At 42.4% G+C, this 25,975-nt stretch overlaps 1 long non-coding RNA gene across 1 annotated transcript; it reads left to right on the top strand.

The window, feature by feature from the left end:
* The first annotated feature begins 711 nt into the window (after positions 1-711).
* LOC132654562 (uncharacterized) lies at positions 712-24,901 on the top strand. The gene is made up of 3 exons (XR_009592187.1): positions 712-1,030; positions 23,862-23,952; positions 24,748-24,901. It is a non-coding gene; the product is annotated as an uncharacterized LOC132654562 (long non-coding RNA).
* Positions 24,902-25,975: the final 1,074 nt, after the last annotated feature.

Genomic DNA, 25,975 nt, shown 5'->3' on the forward strand with positions numbered 1-25,975 from the left:
AGGTGAGGGTCCAATGACCTTGCCTAACTCCTTCTTTTGAAGAAATATTAACTTTTAATAAGTCCAGCTCTGAGTATTTTATGCAGGCATATCTAGGGTTATTATTGAGGGATTTTGGACTGAAGATTTTATTTTATTTTATAACCGGCTTGTGAGTGTATGTAGACAGAGGCAGAAAACCTAAAAAGCTTAATAAGTATTCTTTATCTAGTAAGGTCATTAAGTTGTAGAATAATATAAATGTCTATACCCTAGAGGCCATGAAATGAAAAACCATAAAAACCAGTCATCTACAGGAACTCAAAACACGTTGGCATCAGGTTGTTTTTGTTTTCTTTACAGATATTTGTTTTGCAGCTCTTAAACCATGTCCAATAAGCTTATAAATTTTCCGGTACAGAAAGTTTACATTTTAGCTGTTTTAAAGCACACAGTGTCTTCCTGGGCTGTTTTATTTTCTCTCTTTGTTGTAGAACCAGATGGTCTTCTGACCTAGGACAGAGATTTTGGAGAAAATTTTTCAACAACCACGCTTGGGTCAGAAGAGGAAGGCCGCATCCCAACTCCTGAGCCAGCTTTTTAATAAGGTACAACAGCATAAAACAGTATTTAAATATTAACCGTACCATAATGACACTTAATCTCTGCAAAAACTGAATCCGGTGATCGGAGGAAGAGACCAGAGCAAGCAGAGCACAAAGAAGGCTTGGAGATAAGAGACTGTGGGTGCAGAACAGTTGCAGCAGAGTAGGGTGCAGCAAAACAGGGACCTTATGGTGCCTGCCAGTGTTACACAACAGGAGCGCCTGCATCCTCCTAGCCTCGCTGCAGGGGCATGGCTGTAGCCAGAGCTCCATGGTCAGAGACAAGAGCCAGCTGGGAGATAGAGCACAAGCAAGTTACAGAAGCAAGAAAAAGCAGTTAGTCGTAACAAGTGGACGGTCATGGCTGTACGTTTTGGGGTGGGGTCACCGAGTCGGGGTTACTGGGAACTTACCTTCCAGGAACTGGCGTCAGAGACATACAGCTGGTGGGTACCAAAATGGATGTCTAACGTAAAATGGAGTTTCTTTAGCCACAACAGTGTTTGAGGGGTGTTTTGTTTTGTTTTCGGGGTCATGATTTGAGTGTGAAACGTCCCCACTGGTAATGTTTTGGGGAAGTTATAGAACCTTTGGGAGGCAGAGCTTAGTAGAAGGAAGTAGATTGCTGGGGGACAGGTCTTAAGGGTTAGAGCCCTACCCCGCTAACTAATCCACCACATGCTTCCACGGCTACAGGAGCCCAGACCAAATGTCTTCCTCACAGTGATGGACTGTGTCCTCTAAAATCAGGAAATAGGCCTTTTTGCCTCCCATTCATTTTGTTGGAGTTTTACCACAGCAATGAGAAAAGCAGTTAATGCAGACAAGGTCTTGCTGTATAGCCAGGCTTACACTTAACTTCAACAACTCAAGGGCAGGAAGGGCAGGGAATTAAGGCATTAAGCCCATTTCCAATACTTTCTTCCTGTCTGATTCCTATTGTAGACAGACTGAAAACTTGTTTCTTTGTTGTTTTTTGTGACAAGGTTTCTCTGTGTAGCCTTGCCTGTCCTAGACTAGCTTTGTAGATTAGGCTGGCCTTGAACTCACAGCCTCTGCCTCCCTGAGTGCTGGGATTAAAGGCGTGTGCCACCACACCCAGCTGTTTGAAAACTCTTAAACATCTTGAAAATCAGTGGATGTCAAGATCAAGTTTCTCTTGGGGGTGTTTTTATCTAAGCTGTGGCTTGGCATTCCTTAATTTACAGCATACAATATACATAGCTTTGTGTGAGGGCTCTACCATAGTCAAGGAATTCATCTTTCAGATGGATTCATGATATGCTGGTATTAATGGGAAATAGCAGAAACTAAGATATAGGGCATCACTAGGACACAGCCTAGAAATACAGTTTTTCTCCCTAACCCCGTCTCAATTCTCACTGCTTCTTAGCTGCCATTAGGTGAAAAGTATTTACTTCATACTCCCATTGCCACAGTATTCTGTCTCGCTGCATGCCTAAAGCAATGGAGCTGGCTAGCCATGGACTACAAAACTGTGATATAAAATGACTCATTCCTTCTTCAAACTATTTCTTTCATATTTGTCTCAGAGACAAAACAAAAAACAAAACAAAACAAAAACAAATAACAACAATAAAAAACGGCTCCTTGCATCAATCAAAATGACACACTGCTTGTCTTTACCAAAAAGCTATGCCCTTGTGTGTGTGTCAGTTTTTGTTGTTATTGTTGTTGTTTTGTTTTTTATTTTGTATTTGGAGGCAGGGTTTCTTTGTGTAGCCCTGGCTGTCCTGGAACTCCCTGTGTAGACCAGGCTGGCCTCGATCTCAAAGATCCACCTGCCTCCGCCTCCCGAATGCTGGGCTGACAGGTATGTGCCACTATACCCAGCTGAAAAGGCCTATGTCTTAATGACTCCCCATTCTTTTTGTTTGTTTGTTTGTTTGTTCTGATACTTTCCTTTTCCACAACATGCCTATCATAAAGTCCATATACTTTTCCATATACTTTCCCATGTCTCATTAAAAAAAAATGAGACATGCAGACTGCTTAAAAAGCTAAGATGGGTAAGGAAGGTGAGGGAATGAGTGCAGATGACTTCTACCATAGCCACATTGCTTATTGCTCATGCTGTACACAAACACGTATGAAACACCAGATTAGTTCACTTACATGGATGACCTAGAGAAGAAAACGTCATAGAAGTAGAAAGCAAAATAGCTATTACCAGGGCTCAGTGGGATAGAGAATTAGAAATTGTCATGTCAACAATTTACGCTGGCCATGATGACAATTTTCCAAGATATATTGGCTGCATAGTGGTATGCTTAATGCCAATAAGCTACGTATTTTAACATAAAATGTTATGTGTATTTTGCAGTAAAAAAAAAATTATCACACACACACATGAAGATACCCAGTTTATGATGGTTCTTCTACCACTTGGCCTTAAAATGGTGGAAAAGCAGTACACGTTTTGGGTTATCAAAGGGGTTTATCAGAACATAACCCTGTCATAAATGGAGCCATCTATGTACAGTTATATCCACACATATAAACGTTCATAGTTTTGTTTTTAAATGAGGTCTCACTAGGTTGTCCAGATTGGCCTTAAAAGCCCAAGTTCAAGTGTTCTTTGTGCCTTAGTTTCCTGAATGTCTGGTACTACAGCTGCAGACCTCAGTATGTGGCTTACAGCTACAGTTTGTAACATGGCTTCGCTGTATCACATCCTCATTTAAGTGCGCTTGTCAAATCAGCCTTCACCTTCATTGACCCGTAAAAGTGAGGGTAACGCTGATACACAATTATGTTTCAGAAAAAACAAGGGGTTGATGATGGCTGTCAGAGTGCTAATAACAAGCCTGGCATTTCATTATAAAAAAAAATGCATTTCCTTCATCTCTGCTTTTGTAGATGAATAAGTTATAAGGCTAGAAAGTGAGCATTATTCTTTCTTCTCATTAAATTGTGTTCAATTACCTTTGTGATCACATTGTCTTAACCATACTGCCAGGGCTGAACATAAAGGTAGGTTGGCTATGTATGTATGTATGTATGTATGTGTGTGTGTGTGTGTGTGTGTATTTATTTATTTATTTATTATTTTATTTTTTTTCCTTCATTTTTATTTTACAATGTTGATATCGAGCCTCATGCCAAGCACCCATTGTAGCACTCAGCTAAACCCGAGCCTCAAAACTGATCCAGTATGAGTACAAACCAATTGTAGGCAAGTCACCTGGTGTCTCTGTCATGTTTTATTTTGAGGTGTTTTGGAAAGAATAAGGTTGAGACTCTGGAGCCCTATGTAGCCTAGAATTTACTAGGTAGCCCAGACTTTTTTTGAGCTAGTGAACCCCCTGTCACTGATCCCCATATGCCAGGGTTATAAGCATGTGCAGCTACATAGCAGCTGGCTGGCACTTTTCTTATGAAAGTGTAAACAATCATTCCACAAAATGGTTCAGGAAATAATAATATATAAATTAAAATAATCAGGAAGTCGGGTGAAGTAACATGTTTTTAAAAATCCCTAGAGTCATTCACATCTGTGTTTAAAGCTGGCATCGCCTTGATCCTAGCAAAATGAAAATGGATGTAGTTCGGAGCCTTTGTGTGCTCGAGAACTCTTTTCAGACCCACAACACTTAAGAACTATTTAGAGGATGCTGACCATAGTGATGTTGTGGTGCTATGATGCTATGTTAAAGTATTAGGAAGAAAAGGCAAGTTCTGGTTTCTGCTCCTTCACAAATGACTTCTAAGAAGAGAAACTCAGATGAGTCCCATGGTGTCCCATGCCTGTAATCCCAGCACATGGTGGGTGTCCAAGCTAGGGTTACGATTGCTATGAGGAAACACCATAACCAAAAGCAAGTTGGGTAAGAAAGGACTTACCCACTTTCCACATCATAGTCCATCTCTGAAGGACGTCAAGAGAGGAACTCAGGCAGGAGCTCATTCAGAGCCCACAGAGGAGTGCTGCTTACTGGCTTGCTCCACATGGCCTGCTCGGCCTGCTTTCTTATAGAATCCAGGACCAGCCCAGGGATGGCACTGCACACTGTGCACTGGGCCCTTCCCCTTCAATCACTAATTTAAAAAAATGTCCTGTAGTAGGCCAAATCTTATTGGGTCATTTTCTCAATTGAGGTTCCTTTCTTTCAGGTGACTCTACCTGTGTCAAGTCGGCATACAATTAGAAAGCACAGTGGGCTAAAGCAGAAAGATTGTGAGTTCCGTGTTAGCCTGGGCTGCATAGGAAATTACAGGCCAGCCAGAACAATATAATAGGACCCTATCTTAAAAAAAAAAAATAATATAGAAGGGAGCCGGACATGGTGGCACACGCCTGTAATCCCAGCACTTAGGTAGGCGGAGGTAGATCGCTGAGCTGGATGCCAGCCTGGTCTATAAAGATAGTCCAGGACAGCCAAGGCTACACAGAGAAACCCTGTCTCAAACAACAGCAACCAAAAGGAGGGAAAAAGGGAAGAGAGAGAGGAAGGAAGGAAGGAAGGAAGGAAGGAAGGAAGGAGAGGAGAGGAGAAGAGATGAGAAAATGGAAGGAGAGAGAAGGGAAAGGGTAGGAGGGGGAGGGAGGAGAGGGAAGGGAAAAAGAGACAGCGTGGAACCTAAACTAAGGGAGTTATCTGTGATGCAGGCCACTTGTAGGAGGTTTCCTGGATTCTGCCACACAGGATAGAAGCATGCCCAGATAGAGACCATATGGAGTCTTCAATAGACATGGGCAAACAGGTCCATCAATGTAAGCTGCTACTTTTCAGTTTCTCTACCAGAAAAGCCTGGCCGGATGGAAGGATATCGTGTGCTAGTGGCTGGGTGGGAAGGTCTCACGTGCTGTCCTCTCTGCCTTTTTGTCTGGTTAGCGTTGAAAGCAGGTGGCTTATTTTTGTACATTTGTTTGTTTGTTTGTTTTCTTCAAAACATGTTGTCACCCTTGCTGGAAGCCATCGTGCAATGGTGGCAGTGCAAGTCCAGGACCCAGCATTTCTAGAAGAATCCTAGTCACTGCCAGTCTCTAGAAGCCCTGGGAAAGGGAGTCTTCACCCCTGGCTGGTGTACCGCATCTAACTTCCCTCTAACTGAGCAGCTGATTTTCAGTTTCCTGTAACCAACGAGAGGACAACGTGGGCTAGTAAGAAGTTAGCAAATGACAGCCCAGGAGCCTGGCTAGTAAGAAGTTAGCACATGATAGCCCATTCACCTTCTTTGTGTGGCCTGCATGGTAAGAGTGACTTAGCAGAACAGCCACGGCTGCATAGAGAGGACTTTTGTCTCAAAACAAACAAAAACAACAAAAAAGAAAGACCTGGGCAGATGCTCACTGCAGCACTCTTTTCAATAAAGAGTTGAAAACAAACCTTCAAGGAAAGCAAAATTTTCAGGTAGATTGTGGCCTATACACAGAGGAAACACTACACAAACCGCTCTGAAGAGAGTTTATGGGACCCAGTGTGGATGCTCTCAGCAGCTACATGACAGTCTGGTAGAAGTGATTTGTTGACATTGATCTGTGAGTTCCCCTTTTTACGACTGCTTTCTCTCTAACAGGGCTCCTCATGCTAAGTTGCCTTTAGTCTCTCTTGCCCCTTGGCTGTGTGCTTGCTCTATACATGGGATGGTACCTTGGCATGGGGTTTTACTAGTCAATAAACTCCAGAAAGGCTTATAGAATAGCTCAAGGGAGAGCCTTTGATTTATGGGTACGGATCTCTAGAGTTGATCTCCAGCACTGTAAGGGTAAGAAAGTCCCTGTGAAGCTGAGTACAGTGACACACTGTCATCTCAGCATGCCGAAAGCTATGGAGTTCAACACCGTCTGTGCTACACAGACCATCCTAGAAAAAAAGAAGTCAGGCAACCAAAAAAGTGAGATCATGGAGTAGACCCCAACTCACTCCATCAATTCAGCCATCATCATGATCATGGACCTCCCTAGGTCTACAACAGAGAACTCAGCTCTGCTTAGGTTTCCCAGTTTGTGGTATTTTTATGACAGCATAGAAAACTGAGTAATTAAGTCATGCTCTGGGGGAAAAGCCCTCCTTCTTGGCTCATTTATCATTTGACATAAGCATCATTTAAGAGCCCTTCAAGTGGTCATGATGTGTTTCTCTTGAGGATACTTCAGCTTAAACCTATTTAGCTCAGAGTCAGATGTGAAACTCAGATGTTTATTGATCTAATTTAATGACAAAATATCTACTTGGGTCTATGAAAAAGAGGAAGTAAGAAAGGAGGGGAAAGTTTGCTTGGGGTAGATACTGTTGTTGCTGTGTGAATGATTGGTCTAGCTAATAGTTAAGGAAGGGCTGAGAGGTACTTCAAGGGTTTTAAAGTAATTTTCGTGGACCTAATAATATTCACTCTTTGTAACGGCTTGGAAGAGGAGCACTAGAATTAGCTATATTTTTGAACATGGGGAAATGTAAACTCAGAGCTGTCATGTCACTTTATGAGTATCTACAACTGGGGAACCCAGAGCTAGGGTCATGCTGCCTTCACTGTGAGATACAAATAAGATGTATCCTCTGTGCTCAGCTCCTCACTGTCATGCTGTCCCAGCAAGTTGGGAGCTGAAGTCCCATGATCTCTGGAGCCCAGGACTTCAAGGCCAGCTTACACAAAGAATGAGGGCTCAGGTGCATCCCAGTGAGAGAACACTTGCCTGACATATGTCCCACCTGGGTTGAATCCCACAACTACCAAAAATGAGAACAAGCAAACCCACAAACTGAAGAGAGCTTGCTTCCATTGACGAAGCCTGAGCTTCCAGCCCAGCACAGAGGCAGAGGTCTGCAACTTAGAAAAAGAAAGTGTGTGAGTATATGTGCTCATTTGTGGGTGAGAGGAATGTGGAGGGCTCAGGTAAGGAAATTAAGCCCTGTCTGACACCGTGTACTCACTCGCAGGCTCTCAAAGGGCTTCTGGGGCAGTCTTTCTTTTTCCACTCGCGGTTTTCCGGCCACAGGGAGGGTGGCTGCTCTCTTAGCTGTGCTCTCACTTCCCCATTCCACAGGCTTCCTCCTGCTGACCAGCTGCCTTCAGCTGGATGCTTCTCAGCAGAGCCCATGAGGTGCAAAAGCTTGTCAGCCCACTCAGGGCTTCTTGGTAGAAAGGTGAGCTGCTGCTCACGTCTTCCTGGGCTCCTCCAGCCCTTTGGGGAGCCTGCCAAACCCTCTTGCTCTCATAACAAACTCAGCAGACAGAGATGGTAATAGATGCTAAGTATAAAAGAAAAGATCAGCATGGCCATGAAAGGCTTTCTCTCCAATAACCTTCCAGCTGGCAAAATTAATTAAAATTAGACTTCTGCTTCTAATCCAGAAAAGAGACATGAGAACATCCTCCCCACACCAACATTGAGACTCCCCCCATTGTGGCACTGTACCCTCAGAAGTGCTGCAGAGTAGAGTAATACTCACAGTAAGGTGGATACTCATAGGCCTGATAGTGCCCTCATGTTGATGGTGACGACTCCAATGCTTTTAAAGCAACACTTAGTTCATTCCCTCTTTCTCATTTAGCTCTGTTCTGAATGTGGGTGGTACCTATTGGTTACTGTTAAATGAATCAATAGCCTTTTAGACAGCAACTTGAGTCTTCACAGTCTGGGATTCAGTATATCTTAGTTAGAATTTTTGTTGCTATGATAAAGCACCAGGACCAAAAGCAACTGGGGGAGGAAATGATTTATTTGTCTTACATATCTTGGGTCACAGTCCATTGAGTTAAGCCAGTGCAGATATGAGACCTGGAAAACAGGAAGTGAAGCAGAGGCCTTGGACAAAACATGATTACTGGATTGCTTCTCATGGCTTTCTCAGTCTATATTCTTACACAACTCAGGCCCACCTGCCTAGGGCTGGCAACCCCCACAGTGTGCTGCCCCCCATATCAATTATTCATCAAGAAAATGCCCTGTAGACTTGCTTTACAGGGTATTCTTATGAAGGCATTTCCTCAGTTGAGATTTTTTTTTTCCAAAAATAAATAAATAAAACCTTAGCTTCTGCCAAGGTGACAAAAACCAACCACAGCAAGCAACATGCAAGTAGTCTCAAAGCCAAATCAAAAAGAAGTTTCCTCTTATCTCTACCGTTGCATCCCCAACCTGATCTTCAGTATCATCATGTGGCACCTATCCTTTGCACCCAGCTTCACTTGCTGGGGCATTCTTTTAGTGGCTGAAAAGCTGGCTTCTCTTCTAGTTGTCTTCCGTTACTGTGCCTGGCAGAATACCCCCAAATAAGATCTCATCAATGGAGCTGAGGAAATGACGTTCTGTGAGCACCGAACAAAGGGAGCTGTGGTGTTAGAAGAAATGACCCACGTCCTTCCTGCTCAGTGTCTATCTCCAAGGTTTCCGTGCACGTATGGAAAATACTCTGGCACATGCAAGTACAGGATAGTTTATATTATTAAAGGACACGCACAAATACCTTGTGTGTGCAGCACCGGATTCCAATACCAGGAGAGTCACGGGGGTCTGTGCACTTAATCTCATGACGTCATTTGGAGTCTTGAAGAAGGTAGGGCAGAGTGAGATAGATACTGAGGGCAAGAGAGAACGTTAGCTGTCACTTGAATGACCTCTTACACTTTCAGGAGGAAGACTAAGGGCTTCATGAAACGGGCAAGGATCATCTGACAAAAGGACAAGAGTCTATACAGCTTTTCATCAGCACCCTCCTCGCCCAGTGGTCTCAGAGACTAGCATGATTTCAAAGGAAAATCTTAATAGGGTACCACGGTATCCCAGTCACCCCTACACACTCCTCTGCACTGAGTCACTGAACAAGGCTCTGTCGTTCCCCACTTCAATGTGAACTCAGGAGAGTTCTTGGGAAAGCTTCCTCAGAGCTGAAGGGCCAGGTGTATGAATCTGGATTCGTGTCCACGAGGCTTTACAGGAAAGCCACTGGCGTGCCTTCTACAACCTGGGCCGAAGCCAAAGATCAGCTCTCTGACTGCCTAGCAGCAACTGGGGCCCTTGGCTGACTGGAAACTGGGGAACAAGTTGCCACAACACCAAATTGCTATTTTCCTTAAAAGTGCTCTAATCGCAATACCTGCTTCCAGGGGAACCTGAAATGATTATTTACGAAGTTTTTTGTTGTTTTTCAAACGGCTGGAGTACCATGAGATTTGCGCAAAAAGGACTTTCTAAGTAGGATTACGTTTTGTCACTGTCTTGCTTTCATACTTTATGTTGCCTATACCATTTTTTTATTGCCATGGGGGTTTCAAAAAGCTTTGCTCTACTCAAATGCTTAACTTAATGAGTTCCTCTATGGCTGATGAGCATCCTAGATGTCAATCAGCACTGTGAGAATACTAGGACACAATCTTGTTAAATGGCCCAGAGAAGCCTCTGGGATGTTCTCCATGAGCTTCCCTCAACATGGTTCCTTCCTTGGTAACTAGTGAGTTGTTCCTCTCTTTTCTTGTCAATGGTTTTGCAACACCCTCTGAGGTATTTGTGTCACACTAAACAACAGTCCTTGCATGTACCTTTGTGTTACAAAAGACAAGCATAGTGTCTCTGGCTTTCCCCCCCCTCCTTCCTTCCTCTGATTCCTGAATACCAAATTCTAGGAATGAGCTACACAGGGTATTCTGGATGGCTTTCTTGTTGACCTGTTACTATTTAATATTTACCTGTTACTGTTTATTTTAATCTCCTTTCTATCTTTATCAACATTTATCAAGATCTCACTTTTAGAGACCCCCAGAAAGGCATGGTCTCTGCAGCTCTTCCAAGGAAGAGCAGAAAGAATGTCAGTGTGCAGAAGTCATGTGGCCTCCTAGGTTTTTGTCCTGGTATGTCTTTTCTGTGATTCTATCATCACCATACCTTGATATCATCCAGCCTAAGGACACTTTTCTTTATAGCATCATTCTTGCTGAGCATGGGGGTCCCACATTTGTAATCCCAACACTCAGGAGGCTGAAGCAGAATCTTAGGTTTGATACCAGCCTGCACTGCAATGTGCCAGGATAATTTCACTTTAAATATAGTCATAAGCCACATGAAACTTTGGTCAACATCAGAGCATCAAGGTTGAGCACTTTTTGTTGATCTCTTAAGAAACCCCAAGAACATACTAAATTACAATAGTTTAGTTTAATTGAAATTATTCTGAATTCTAGAATTAGGCAACACTTTGCTCTCTAAAATACAGGAAGCTGAAGGGGTTGGTTTTATATACAGAAGGGTTGAGGAAAATAGAAACAATGGACAAAGCCTGACTGGTCATTTTTCAGTTGTGATCTCTTTAAAGTGAATTAATACCAGAATGTCAGTCAATATCAGATCCCGTCGGCTGTCCTTTCTAGGAACTGAGTTGCAAATCCTCACTGCCATACAATGGAAACCAGCCTGTGGGAATTTGGCTGTCTCCTAATCCTCATTTCTCAGGAGGTTGCATACAAAGCTTATTTGCTTTATGAGATGGAATTTTAGCCTGAATGACTCCATTTTTATTTTTAGTTTAGTGTATTGCATCTAGAGTAGGAGTTTAGCCTAAAACAGTGACCTCTTGTGATTTTTATTTAGCAAAACATCCTACGATAGCCTATGAATGTTGCCATATGGTTTCATAGTTTCATGCCTTCTCTTGCCAGAAGAAGGTTGTGGCCTGCCCAACACAAAATAATTGGTTAATTCTGAGCCTAAGAACCATTGTTCTTGTCATTGGCATTATTGGGTTTTTGTTTGTTTTGTTTTGGTGCTTATAGTTTTATTTGTTTATTGTGCTACTGGGACTCAAAGCCAGGGTCTTATGAATGCTGAGTAAGTGCCCCACCATTGAACAGTTTTGTAAATTATACAAGAAAAAAAATTAGCTTAATGAAATAAGTCTTTCCTGGTCAGGTAAGGAGAGATAGAGAATGACCGGGTCTTAGGAGCTGATTATGATGCTGAATGTCTGTGGGGTCCAGGGGCATCTACATGGTCCCTTTCATCTCTCCCCACCTGAAAAACTGATGAACAACTGCTCAAATATGCTTTAACTTTTTATTCAAATCTTTGAGCAGAATGTAAAGACAGCCATAGATTTACAGGAGTGGTGCAATCATCCAGAAGGGCTGCAGGGAAATAGATTCATACTGTAGCCTCTGATATTGTGGCTGCAATGGAGATGGGGAGATGGTCCCTACTCACAGAACCCTGGGCAAACAACAGCAGCACCTACATGCAGCTGGCCCCTGATACTTGGCTGTTAAGTTTCAGACCTGGGAAAAATAACTGAGGTGCCCATTAACACATCAAAACAAACGCTGGCTGACAGGTTCTCCCTACACCCCTCAGGTCCTACCTGTTACAGGGTATTGCTGGCATGCCCCACCCCCTACCTCAAACTTTCCCTACCTAGGGTCTGGGCTGCCCTTCCAACAGATGCTCATCCCTATATAATCCAAACATTTTGGTTACCTGTTCTTTTCACCTACTCTTTACCTTCTGGCCTCTGGGACTGGCTCTCAACTCTTCCCTTCTACCTCTCCTCACATGGCCCAGAGTCGTGTCCACTCTGGACTCACCCAAATGTCCCTGCGTTTGGCTATGCTCTCCCTTTTATCTATAATAAACTTTTTCTTCCATCATATCAAGGAGCAGTCATTTCCTTTTCTTTTTGTTTCTTTTTTTCATTCATGCAGTACTGAAATCCAGGATCAGTCATGTTTTTTCCTTTGCTCTTTCTTTCTTTCTTTCTTTCTTTCTTTCTTTCTTTCTTTCTTTCTTTCTTTCTTTCCTTCCTTCCTTCCTTCCTTCCTTCCTTTCACCTTCTTTCTTCTTTTCTCTCTCACTCTCTCTCTTCTCCTCCTCTTCTTCTTTTCATTTAAATTGGCCACCTCCCTTCCAGGTGGCCCAAAAGGTTATATTTCAGCTCAGAGCAAACCTTCAACTCCTGATAAAAATGTTAATTAGTCATCTGTAGAGAATGCAGAAAACTAGGCCTACCTTGAATGCCACAGAGCAATGTACCCAAGGTCACCCAGTTTCCAGGCTCTTGGTGGCATGTGCTTCTCAGGCCTGCTGAGGACTTAGAAACCTTCGGGAACAACTGGAGTCTATCTGCAGTGACGAATAGGCCTTAATGCCATCCCTCCTCTGTTCTATGCATACTGGGGACACACTGCTTTGCTGTCTGCTTCTAAGCACTAGAAAGCTTCAGCTTTCTCCCCAAAGACTTTTTTAAGGAGACTCTGCAGCCACTTTGCCCTGGGATCATTAAACAAGACAAAAGGACAAGAGTCATAACTAGCAGCTCATTTTCTTTCCCAAAGGCCTAAATAATGTAAAGACTTTCGAGGCCTCTTGAAGCCTTCATATCAGGTATACAATTCTGACTAAAAATTCTTGACCAGCCAGAGTGACGTTTGTCTCTGTAGTCTTCCTAGGGCAGGATAGTGGGACCTCTGCACTCTTACCTGGAAAAACAAGTCACTGGTGGGCTTGGGGATTATGTGTACTTGTCCACATTACTTGTGACATGAAATAAATAACATAGTAAAGTAACCCACAAAATTCGCAAAGTAACCCACAGATATTGAAATACAGTAGCTTCATTCTCAATTTTTCTGATTGTTCCATGTGAGATATTTCCCTCCGCTTCTCTCCCCATTTTTGCCTCCCTTTTGCTCCTGTCTGTTTTCCTATACTTGTGTGTCTGCACACTGGGTCTACTGAATGCTATAGCTATAGTGTTACTTTCCAGAAATCTCAGCTCCAAACTCTGACTTCCAGAATATCTCTTTGTGATCCTATTCTTATGAATGTGTACCTCTCACTTCATACAGCACTCCTCGACTTAGTTTCTGTTGCCCTTACTATCTATGGCAGTGTTGCTATAGTCCTTTATTAGCTCTGGTGACCTGTGGTCGATGCATCTCTGCCCATTATTATCTTTAAATAGTAGCAAGCTGGAATAGGGTCCCTCTCAGATGATCATGAGAATGCAGACTACCCTTCCTTTTGCTGCTCGGCATCTCCAACTGCTCTCCCTTTCCCTTTAGCCCACAGCCATTCACAAGACCACGGGAGGCTAGATTGATGGGAAGGGAAGATGAAAGGCCCCAAACCAACCATTGTTTTCCACCCCTCTCCTCCGTCTTCAATGCCAATGTCACCATACCATCTCTAGCCTCACTTTCCAAGGATAATGCTGTCCTGGAATCAGCTGTGGCAATAGAGTGCCCTTGAGGTGGCCTCCTGATGCTATTCCTGTACTGTTTTAAAGTTTACTTCTTACTGTTTTGACCTTGTCTTGTATTTACTGGGCCCAGACCTAAAAATGCTCTCTTCTCTTGGAGCTCCATGTCCCTTTAGATAGTATCTGCTTTTGATTTTGATTGATTTTTTATTTTGATTTTCTAATTATTTTACTATGAACATGGTTGAGCAAATGTCCTTATTGAATGGTGGGGCATCTTTTGGGTATATGCCTAGGACTGATATAGTTGGATCTTGAGGTAGCACTATTCCTAATTTTCTGAGGAAGTGCCAGATTAATTTCCAAAGTGGCAGTAACATTTCCACCAGCAATGGAGGAGGGCTCCCCTTACTCCACATCCTCTCCAGCATGCATCATCCCTTGAGTTTATTTTGGTACCTCCCAATCTCACCCTCCCTCCCTCTTCTCCTTTGCCTGTCCCCAAGTCCACTGATAAAGAAAGTCCTCCTCCCCTTCTATCTGACCCTAGCCTATCAGGTCTCATCAGAACTGGCTGCATTGTCTTCCTCTGTGGCTTGATAAGGATGTTCCTCCCTCAGGGGGGAGGTGATCAAAGAGCCAACCACTGAGTTCATGTCAGAGACAGCCCCTGTTCCCCTTACTTGGACAATGAGCTGCCATGGGCTACATCTGTGCAGGGGTTATTGGTTATCTCCATGCTCGGTCCTTGGTTGAAGTATCAGTCTCAGAAAAGACCCCTGAGCCCAGATTTTTTTGGTTCTGTTGCTCTTCTTGTGGAGCTCCTGTCCTCTCCAGGTCTTTCTATCTCTCCCTTCTTTCATAAGATTCCCTGCACTCTGCCCAAAGTTTGGCTATGAATCTCAGCATCTGCTTTGATACCCTGCTGGGTAGAGTCTTTCAGAGGCCCTCTGTGGTAGGCTCCTGTCTTATTCCCTATTTTCTCCCTCTTCCAGTATCCATCCCATTTGCCTTTCTGAATGGGGACTGATCATCTTGCCCGGGGTCATCTTTCTTGCTTAGCTTCTTTAGGTATACAGATTTTAGTATGTTTATCCTATATCATGTGTCTAATCTCCACTTATAAGTGAGTATATACCATTTGTGTCTTTCTGTTCTGGGATACCTCACTCAGGATGATCTTTTCTAGTTCCCACCATTTGTCTGCAGTTTTCATGATTTCGTTGTTTTTAATTGCTGAGTGGTATTCCATTGTGTAAATGTACAACAATTTCTGTATCTATTCCTCCATTGAAGAGTATCTGGGTTGTTTCCAGATTCTGACTATTACAAATAGAGCTGCTACGAACATAGGTTGAGTACATATCCTTGTTGTATACTTGAGCATCTTTTGGATATATGTGTAGGAGTGGTATAGCTGGATATTGAGGAAGCGCTATTCCTAATTTTCTGAGAAAGCACCAGATTGATTTCCAAAGTAGTTGTACAAAGTAGTTTACATTCTCACCAGCAATGGAGGAGGGTTCCCCTTTCTCCACAACCTCGCCAGCATGTGTCATCTCTTGTGTTTTTTATCTTAGCCATTCTGAAGGGTGTGAGGTGAAATCTCAGGGTCGTTTTGATTTGATTTGCATTTCCCAAATGACTAAGGACATTAAGCATTTCTTTAAGTGTTTCTCTGCCATTCGATATTCTTCTGTTGAGAATTCTATTTAACTCTGTACCTCATTATTTAATTGTATTACTTGGTTTGTTGATGTTTAGCTTCTTCTGTTCTTTATATATTTGGGATATTAGACTTCTGTCAGATGTAGGGTTGGTGATGATCCTTTCCCAGTCTGCAGGCTGTCGTTTTGCTCTGATGACAGTGTCCTTTGCTTTACAGAAGCTTTTCCATTTCATGCTGTCAACAATGTTCATTCCTTAGTTTCATGGAGAGGACCTAGACCCTCTGTTCAAAGGAAGCCCATTGATTGCTCAGTTTCCAAGTGGGTTCCCTAGTAAGGGGTAAAGGGGAATGTCTCTGACATGAATTCAGTGGCAGGCTCTCTGATCACCTCCCATGGGGAGTGCAGTCTTGTCAGGCCACAGAGAAAGATGATGCAGCCAGCCTTGATGAGACCTGATAGGCTAGTGTCCGATAGAAGGGAAGAAGGTTCTCTCCTATCAGGGGACTAGGGAAAGGGCATAGAGGGAGAAGAGGAAGGATGGGTGGGACTGGGAGGAGACAAGGGAGGGGGCTGCAGCAGGGATACAAAGTGAATACATTGTAATAAATAAATATATAAATAAAATTTAATTATTTTTAAAAAAGAAAAAAAATTACTATTGTCTGTGTACGGACATCATATTCCCTGGATCTGGAACTACTGGTGGTTGTGAACAGCCAATCATGGGTGCTGGGAACCAAACTCTGGTCCTCTGAAAAAACAGTGCACACTCTAAACCACTGTGCCATGTCTTGGCCCGCAGTGTTTTGTTCTTATAAGGATACCGTCACATTAGCTTAAGGCTCACTCTTGTGATTTTATTTTAGCTTAGTAAATTCCTTAAAGACTCTGCTTCCAAATAGAATCAGAATATAAAATATTGAAATTTTAGAGACTTCAACATATAAATTTTGGGAATATGTAGTTCAGTCAATAAGTTCACCAGAGTAGAAGACATAGTAGGGGAAAAAAAAACCCAATGTACTGTAAATCAAGAAATACTAGATTTAAACAACAACTGAACAAGAAAATATACTTAAAAAAATACTCATATATCCCACCCCATCAGCCCAAGGCCTTTCACATCTGTGCGCTTGCTGAGTCTGCCTCCTGTTTGTGGTCTTCTTTCTTTTCTATATTTACAGTGTGGTTATATACCATTTATTTTTATTGAGGGTAAGCTAAGCAAACACATTGTAAGGTTTCTTCACTCAGAAATTCCTTGTTTCACAGAAGTGTCAGTCCTCTGTTTCAAAGCTCCACTTTTTTTATTATTATTATTACTTAAACTGAACTGCATCAGAAACAAATTTATTTTTATTTTTTTCTGTCTCACTTAAAAATAGGGGTTCATTAGACTGAAACTTGCTATCAGGCTCAAAGTCAACTAGAAAGTTCTATTTAGAGGGGGAGGGAGGAAATCCAGGTAGGTTTTGTTTGTTTGTAGTTTGGGGTGTTTTTAGGTTTGTTTTGGTTTTTGTCTGTTTTGTTTTTAATGGTTGGTTTGTTTTTAGACCAGGACTCAATCTGTTGCCTAAACTAGCCACAAACTCCTGGGCTGGAGCTGCTCTCCTACCTTTACCTCCTAAGTAGCTGGGACTACGGTTGCATACAGTCATGCCACACACAGAATACCATCCAACGGTGAACTTAAAAGTTGGGTTACTGCTCATCCAGGTATTTCATTTGTTTTCTCTCCAGGCCTCCTCTATTTTGTGGCACAAAGCTTGAAAAACTGCAGAGAGGTATACCTGTCATCAGTTGGGTTTCAATATTCTAAATCATCCTCAGCATTTGGGGTAGAGAAAATTTTATAAGGATCTCTAAAATTTGGGTAGGACATCCTACATTCATTAAATTCTATACGTCACAGAACAAATGGGTTATTTGTTCTTCCTCTCTTAAGTCGAGTTCCTGTTTGTCAGGAGAGTTCTATGAAGCTTCTCTGGGTCAACCCCTAAACTGTGGGTGAGGCTATACTGCAGAAAATTTAGGCTGGAGGCTGAAGACTGGCCTTCTCCACCTGCCTCTGGGGGCATCTCAGCAAATTCGGTCTCCCTGAGATTCAGTCTCCATGGTTCAAAGTAGGGATTATTCCCACCTATCAGAGAACCTAGCACACAGTAAGTGCTCAAATACGCTGACTGAATATGTAGATTAAGTCATGAAGGTGCATGCCTGTAATCCCAGCACTCAGGAGGCTGAGGCAGAATAGAAAATCTGAGTTCAGCCCTAGGGCTACAAGTAATAAATTCTCGACCAGTATCAGCTATACAGTTAATTCCCAATTTGGTGGCTGAAGCAGTAACTCAGTCTTTAAAGTGCTTTTCTTATGGACAGGAACACCTGAGTTCCATCCCCAGCTCTCATGTAATAGAAAATCCAGGTGCTGCCTACTTGTAATCCCAGTGCTGGGGAGACAGAGACAGGGAATCCCTGCGGTCTCCTGGCCCTCCAGCTTATCTCACTTGGTGAGTTTCAATAAGTGACCTTGTTTTCACCCTACCACACCCAAAAGAAGGGGACTCACATGTGAGGATCAGACACCTGAGGCTGTCTTCTGACTTACACACACACACACACACACACACACACACACACACACACACTTACCCTACTCAATTTTAAAACTCAGAGAAACTGTCTTGGCTTCTTTTTAATTTTAATTTTACAATTTATTCATTATATATCCAGATTGAAGTCTCCTCCCAGTCCTACCCTCCCTCTTCCCCCCTTCCTCTTCCCCTAATCCACTAAAAGAGGGAGTTCTTCTTCTCTGCCATCTGCCCATAGCTTGTCAAGTCTCATCAGGACTGCCTGGATCCTCTTCCTCTGTCACCTGGTAAGGCTGCAGAGGCAGGGGCAAGTGATCAAAGAACAGGGAATCAAGTTTGTGCAGAGGCAGCCCCTGATCCCCTTACCCCTGATCCCCTTACTCGGGAACCCACAGGGAGACTGAGCTGCCAACTGGCTACATCTGAGCAGGGGGTCTAGGTCCTCTCCATGCATGATCCTTGGTGGTGCATCTTCATATAAAACCATGAATCCTATTATAAAGACCCTGTCCTCATGACTTCACCCAATCTTAAGTATCTATTTAATAAATGTCCATTCTCCAAATACTATCAACATACAAATTTACAAAACAAAACAAAAAAAAACAATGCAAGCTATAATGATTTCCTACAGATGAAACATTTCATTGACCTCTATGCTGACAGAGTAAAATACATAGACCATTGTTTCTTTTTACTTTAGTTTTACTTTACTTTTCACACTGGACTGAGATCTGGTCTTGACACATATCTGTTGGGCCTGGAGAGGGATTTTTTTGTTCATCTCACACCTCTAAGAGTTATCCTTTGCCTGTCAGTAAAGAAAGAATCATCCTGAGTAGATAGCATTCTGCCCATGGCTGACTCACACTATCCCACACCAACAACAGGGCACTCTGTCTTTTCCTACCACGAACACTGTATCTCTGGTTATTTATTTACTTACTTAATGCTTTCATACAGGTGTGTGTTGGTTTTAGTGAGAATGTTCTGCATTATATCCCCATATAGAAAGTGTTATTCTCTGTGGCCTGAAAGTGTTCGAATGTGGACTCTGAATGAGATACACTAGAAATAGATTGAAGGGTCAGTGTCCTTGTAAATCCCTATTCTTTTCTTCTTCCCCTTCTACTTTCTCCATGAATCAAGTTATAATAAGTCATTTGTGCTGTTTGATTACATCACCAGGTCAGTTCTACAAAGTCATATATCCATTTAAAATTAGACACTTAGGGCTCACTAATAGAGTATGTACTTAACATGAGCAAAGTGCTATGTTCCACATATAAATGATAAAAACACAATTTTAAATATACTCAAGTTTTACCAAGTTCATCACCTTCCAAACTTTTCAGAGATAGAGTAGATCCAAGGCATGGTGACACAAACATTTAATCAAGCATTGGAGAGGCAGAGGAAGGCAGACTTCTGTGAGTATAAGACTAACTCGATCTACATAGAAAGTTTCAGGTCATCAAAAGCTAAATAATGAGACCCTATCTCAAAACCAAACAAGATACAGAGTAGAAGTTTGAGTCTGTAGCAAACTGCCTTGCCTAAAGAAACCAGGTTCCTGTCCTTCATGACGTAGGGCCTCAGAAACTGATAAGGTTCTTCACTCTTCTTCTGTCCCTAATGCCACCCAGCCATCAAATTCAACCCTTCAGGTCACCAGGTGCATTGTGGCTGAGGTGACACATATATGATACTCTCAAAGTATCATATATGGATTCTCCTCCCTCCCTGTCCTACTAGCTGGGGGATCAGCAACTTTCCACTGTTCTCAGCGATTTCTCCACTCCTGTCCTTGATCTGCACAGTCCAGCGTCCATGACCCACTATCTCTACCTTCTAATATCATAACCCCTTCACATTGCCAATTCCTTTCCACAGCATTTTCCCAGAATATACATGTGCACACATGTATCTGCATTTACAGGAAGTTAACATATGTGTCTTAACAGACCTGTACATCCCTGCACACCTGTATTCCTCCATAAACATACACGAGCTAGCCATGTTTACTTACGGTGCCCGTCTACATACATACCCTGACCTTTAAAAACACCCTGAGTACCCGCACATCTTCCCCACACAAATACAACATACTCCCACAGATGCCCTTAACACATTCTGTCCTGCATCCATGTATTTGTACACACACTTCCCCGCACATGCACGTGCAGACACACACACTTAACACACACACACACACACACACACACACACATATACACACAATACTAGGTCAAACTCTACAAATGGATGAGAGGTGTAAAACTAAGGTTAAATTTTATTGCTTAGTAATTTCAGTGATAAAACTGAAGGACATTTTCTTTCTTTGCAAAAGCATTTCTTTTTACAAACACTTGGGAGCTGGGACAGGTAGATGATTGCAAGTTTGAGACCAGCTTGAGCTACATAGTGAGTTCTAAGCCAGTTTGAACTACATTATGTGACTGTGCCTTAAAAATACAACAGAACAGCAAAGTGTCTTAGTGATCAATGCATAGTGAAAGTAGACACTGAGATTCTTTGAGGCGATGTAATCAAGGAGCGTCTATGCACAGCAGACATGTTAGGCTCCTGAAAAAAAAAATGCTGCCATTTAAAAAGAGGAAGAAGACTTCTCTGTGTGTTTTTCATTTTGTTTCATTTCTCAAAGGACTGCAAAATTGAACGCATTAAATTTGCTTTTACATCTTCACAATGAGAAGATATTTTTGCTCCCTTTTATGATTATGTGAATGATGATTATTACTTAATCTATGTTTATGATTATGATTATTCAATTACTGGTGAGTTTTTAAATATATCCTTGCTGTCCTTGGGATGGAACCTAGAGCCTTGAGCGTGGTAGGCAAGCGCTCTGCCACTGAGGCACACTTGCACACTCCCACACTCCCACAGCACATCCTTCTGCTAGAGGTGAAGGGCTGGAAGCTTTGTAGCAGGGCAAGTGCTATCCCAGCTTTGGAAGACGACAGCAAAAGGGCAACTTTTCCACACTCTCCAACTCCAAAGGGGGAGATGGAGGAACTTGGGGTGCTTCAGAGGTGGTTTGACTTGAGGCTCCTGTGTTGTTGTTTTTTGTTTTTTTTTTTTTTTTTTTGAATCATGTCTGAAGTTTCTTCCTGTTCAAAAAGAATTGCGTCAGAAACCTTTATATTAGAACAAATATAGCTTGTTATCATCACATCTGTGTGTTTAATATTTATGAGGGAGAGGACTGATGCCCAACAACCCCATTTCCGATGTGTCAAACTGTGCAGTGAGTCACGGGTCTGCCCAACCAGATAATGTAACAGGACATCCTGTAGTCACTGTGCACTTTTTCCAGCACTTCGATTTTTTGTTTCTTTTCTGGCACTGCAGAAGACACAAGGGCAACTGAACTTTAACCAAACACACCTTGTACTTAGAGCTTCAATTTTCACGCAGAAAGAACATTACATGCTTTTGGGTCACCGCTCTCTCTGATAACATGTTCCATCGGGGGTGTTTTAGTTCTTATTTGTTGCAGGACTGAAGCCAGGGCCTCACACACGCGGGGTCCGAGGCTCACCAGCAGCTCCTGCCTCTGCTGGTTTTCATTCATGCTTTCCTCACACCCCCACACTCTGCTATTGATATTTTCATTCTTTTTTTTTTTTTCACTCCCGTTTTTGACATGTGTTTTGTTTCCTTTGTTCGGGTTTTGTCAATTTGCCGTTGAGATGGTGTCTTGCTGTGTAACCATAGCTGGCCCGGAACTGTGGTAATCCTCCTTTCTCTCTCTCCCATGTTTAGGAATGTGCCGCCATTCTCAACTCCAGTTTCTAGTCTTTTGTGTTTTCCTTCAAGACAGGGTTTCTCTGTGTAGTCTTGGCTGTCTTGGACTCACTTTGTAGACCAGGCTAGCCTTGGACTCATAATGATCCACCTTCCCTTGCCTTCCCAAGTTCTGGGATTACAGAAGTGTGCCACTGCCCCAGCTCAGTTTTTACTCGTAATGGGAATTTAAGCTTCTCTGAAAACAAACAAACCGATAAATAAATAAATAAATAAATAAGAAAAGAAATGGTAGATAATTTTGTTTTGTGACATAACTCTGTTCGTTCAGAACTCTCAAATATATTCTGTCAAATGGTTTTGTGTTCTTCCTAGTAGAATGGTGGAAAAAAAACAAAAACATCAGCTCCAGAAATGATGGTCCAGTATGCACAGATTGGGAAAAGTAAGCTAATAAGAATAGAAAAGATGAAAAAATATAAGACAATACAATACTTTTGCTTTAAAAAAATGCAGCTTCTTGCCTGTTTATGGGATGGTATTCAAATGCTGAGACAGGAGACCACTGAAGCCCATAGTTTGAGGCCAACCTGGGCAACACAACCTATGTTCCACCACGGAAGCCCCGATTTCACTAGTTTAATGATGTCAGTCCAATTACTTTTCACTCGTTGCTTCGATTTCCTTAGAGTGAGACGAACCGTTAGTAAACATTTGCTAATTAGGCTACATTTGGCACTCATGAATATTCTCAAATTAATTTTATTTTGTATTTGTTTAGTTTGTAAGCATTAGGGATAAACGCCAGCATCTCCTACCTGTGAGCTCTACCACTGAACTACATTTCCCTCAAACTCCATGCCAGAAACTCACCACCACCACTCTAGCATTAAGTTGTAGCTACTAAGTTTACACTAAGGCAGGGCATAGTGTGTTATTCTTTACTTACTGTATGACCTGGGCCAACTCGTTTGCCCTCTTGAACCTGACTTTCTCATCTGAAATAAGGGCTTGATGACACCACTGTGAGTCACTTTTAGGAGACAGATGCAGAAATGTAGAGAAAGCATCTTGACTGGCAAGTTAGGAAATGAAGCAAGGACTGTTTAGTGGTGGGAGACCAGGAGGTGTGGAGTGGTCCATGACAGGCACGGAGCTCAGTGCTGGAGTGTTTACTCAAGATTCAGGAGGATCTGGGTGTAACACTTGGCATCATAGACCCAGACACAAAAAGAGTAGCCATAGCTTCTTAAGGGCTGAGGCAAGGGCATCACTTGAGTCCAGGAGTTTGAGGCCAGTCTGAGCAACATAGCCTGTGGTCTAGCCTAAAACCATGATTTACCACTTCAGTGATGGCAGATCAAGATTCTTTACTGTCCCTCATTTCCTCACAGTGAGATGAAACAAAAACCAACACATGAACCCGACAGAGAGTGTGCCTGGAACCCCAGCACTCGAGAGGGCAGCAGAAGGGATATTAGTTTGAAGCTAGCCTACAATCCATAGTGAGAACCTGTCTAAAAAACAAAACAAAACAGGCTGAGAAGTATGCAGGTAAATAGGAGGACAGGTCCCTTGCATGTAAAGGTGCTTGGCTCAGTCCCCAGCACCAAAGAAGAACAAGTGAGTACATGAAGCACCAGGTCTGCTTCTGGCCCTCTGGGTCCCTTCTTGGCTCTCTGGTTCTTTGGCTGCTTCGTTAAAGAGAAAAATAACAACAAAGTGAGTGGATTTTTTATTGAAGAAAAAAATAAGTAGTATTATTACTGAATACAGATTACCTCGGCTTGCAAGATGAGTGACAGCATGCCCCCAAAGAGGTCATAGTTTTACACAAACAAAGCTTTCATTAAAAAAGCAAATGATATGTAATATGTGTGTGTGTGTGATAGACACAGAACAATGTACAAGAATGTGTTACAACAGTGAAATTTTCCTTTGCATTTTATCCCTGATGCTACTGTTAGTTTGCTAATTGAGGTCCCTGTGTAACATCGAAAAGTAAGCATTCAAGGCAAACAAATTAATGAAGTAGGAAAGAGAATCTAGAATCAGAAAGCTTATGCTGTCTGTGAAATTTCCACCTCTTCCTAGGGAACTGTGCTGGACTTGTGAAGGGTTTAGCTCCTACCACCTTAGCGGGACAGCAAGAATGTCTTAATGGATTCCAGTGGACCTAATTCAGGTACTTCATTTCTTTTTCCTGTTTCCAGATTTACAACATACACATATTGCATTTGTCAACACTGATTAATGCAACATATTGACTAATGTATTGTGTGTGTCATCCAGAGAAACTCCTTATAAAATAGTTAATTCAAAATGAAGAAAGATTGAATTTGGCTTTTGGTTTCTCGAAGGCCGGTGGCTAGCCAGCCCCAGGGATTGTCTTGTCTGTATACTACAGTGCTGGGGTTATGGGTGAGTTTTTTAAAGCTAGGTAGAGCGGTGCATGCTTATAAACTAAGACTAAGGCAAGAGGAGAGAGAGGTCAAGTCAGGATGAGCACCACGGTTGGCTGCTCTGCTTTGGGCCAGTGACAAGACATGGTGGCTGCAGGCACACGAAGAAAAGCTGTTCACCTTGGGGTGTCCTGGAAGCAAAGAGAAGGAAGGTAGGGTCCTAAATTTGCTTCAAGGACATGCCACTAAGGACCTGTCTCCTTCTACAAGGCACCACCTTCTGTATTATTTGTCTTGATTCTGCCACAAAATACCTGACAACCCCCCAAGGAAGGAAAAAGTTTAGTTGACTTGTAGTTCTAAGAGATACTGTTCATCATGGCAAGGAAGGTCCAGGAGCAGGGTCAGGAGGCAGCTGGTCAGACAACCTCCACTGTCAGGAAACATCAACGAATGCCTGTACTCAGGTCACTTTCTCCTGTCTCTCCAGCCTTACACTAAGCCCATGGAATAGTGTAGCCCACATTTAGGGTGGGCCTTCCCATCACCACAAACCTAATCCAGATAATTCTTCACAGACATGCCCAAAGAATTGGTCCATGGAGAATCTAAATCTCATCAAATTGACAGCCAAGACGACCATCACACCTTCCAAAGTTTCACGACTTTCCAGCATCATCACAAACTGGTAACTGATTATTTAGCAGATGGACTGTGGGACACACTGAGTACTCAAACCCCAGGCCCAATATCTCTCAATATCTGCATTTAAATATACAGTTATGGCTTCTTTATTGTAAAGAATTACCTAAACATTTGAAAATTTCTCCTTTCAATAAAGTGAAAGCATTTGATCACTGGTTTATTTTACTAGTTTTCAATCTTTTTTCTTTTAGTCCTGGAGATGGAACACAGGGATTTTTGCCCAAGAGGTAAACACTCTTCTATTGAAACTATGCCCCAGCCACAGGTTGTTTTTTGTTTGTTTGTTTGTTTGTTTGTTTACAACAAGACCTCACTAGTTTGACCAAACTGGCCTTAACCTTGCCTTAGCCTCCCAAGTGTTGGAATTGCAGTATGCTCCTTGAACTTGGACCTAGGCTTCAATGAATTATCTTCTTAGGTAAAATGCTTTAAACTAGCAATAAACGGATTCGCGTCTTAATGTAAGAAGCAACGAATCTTATTACAGAGGCCACTGCACCAAGCCCTGCTCTACAAAATGAACAAATCAGCATTTCACAGCTGAGAAGCCGTGAAATCACAACTGGGGCAGAGACCTCAGGATTTCTATACACATTCTTTCTCTTCCAGAAAGATGATTTGTGTGACCAGCAGATATCCTTAAAATTTAAGTTTTGTTTATTTATAAAAATAAAAAATTGTTTATAGATATAATTGTCGGTACATTGAACAATTCATTTATCTAACAGATATTCACTGGATGCCCTAGGGGCCTTTCACTGTGGGCATGAGCAGGTGAAGAGGAGCAAGGCTGTCAACCTTGAGCGGCATAGGCATAGTGCACCTCTATAGCATCAGCCTGGGATGTGACCACTGAGTCTGCATCTGAGGTCTAGATGGACAGAGAAATGTATCATCACTGAATGGTGGCCGAGGTCATTAGGAAGCAGGGGTACTGCACTGATGTCTGGTGGCCCACTCAGTAGTGATGTGATTTTTGAGCATGTCTCAATTTTGTGTGTAACATTAGAGCCGCTTTGGCGTCATTGACATGATACATGAAAAGCCACTTAGCAACACTGTCTGCTAACTACTTGTGTTTATACCCATCCATCTGTGTTG

The sequence above is a fragment of the Meriones unguiculatus genome, chromosome 6 (assembly GCF_030254825.1).
Source record: "Meriones unguiculatus strain TT.TT164.6M chromosome 6, Bangor_MerUng_6.1, whole genome shotgun sequence".
NCBI classification, from domain to species: domain Eukaryota; kingdom Metazoa; phylum Chordata; class Mammalia; order Rodentia; family Muridae; genus Meriones; species Meriones unguiculatus.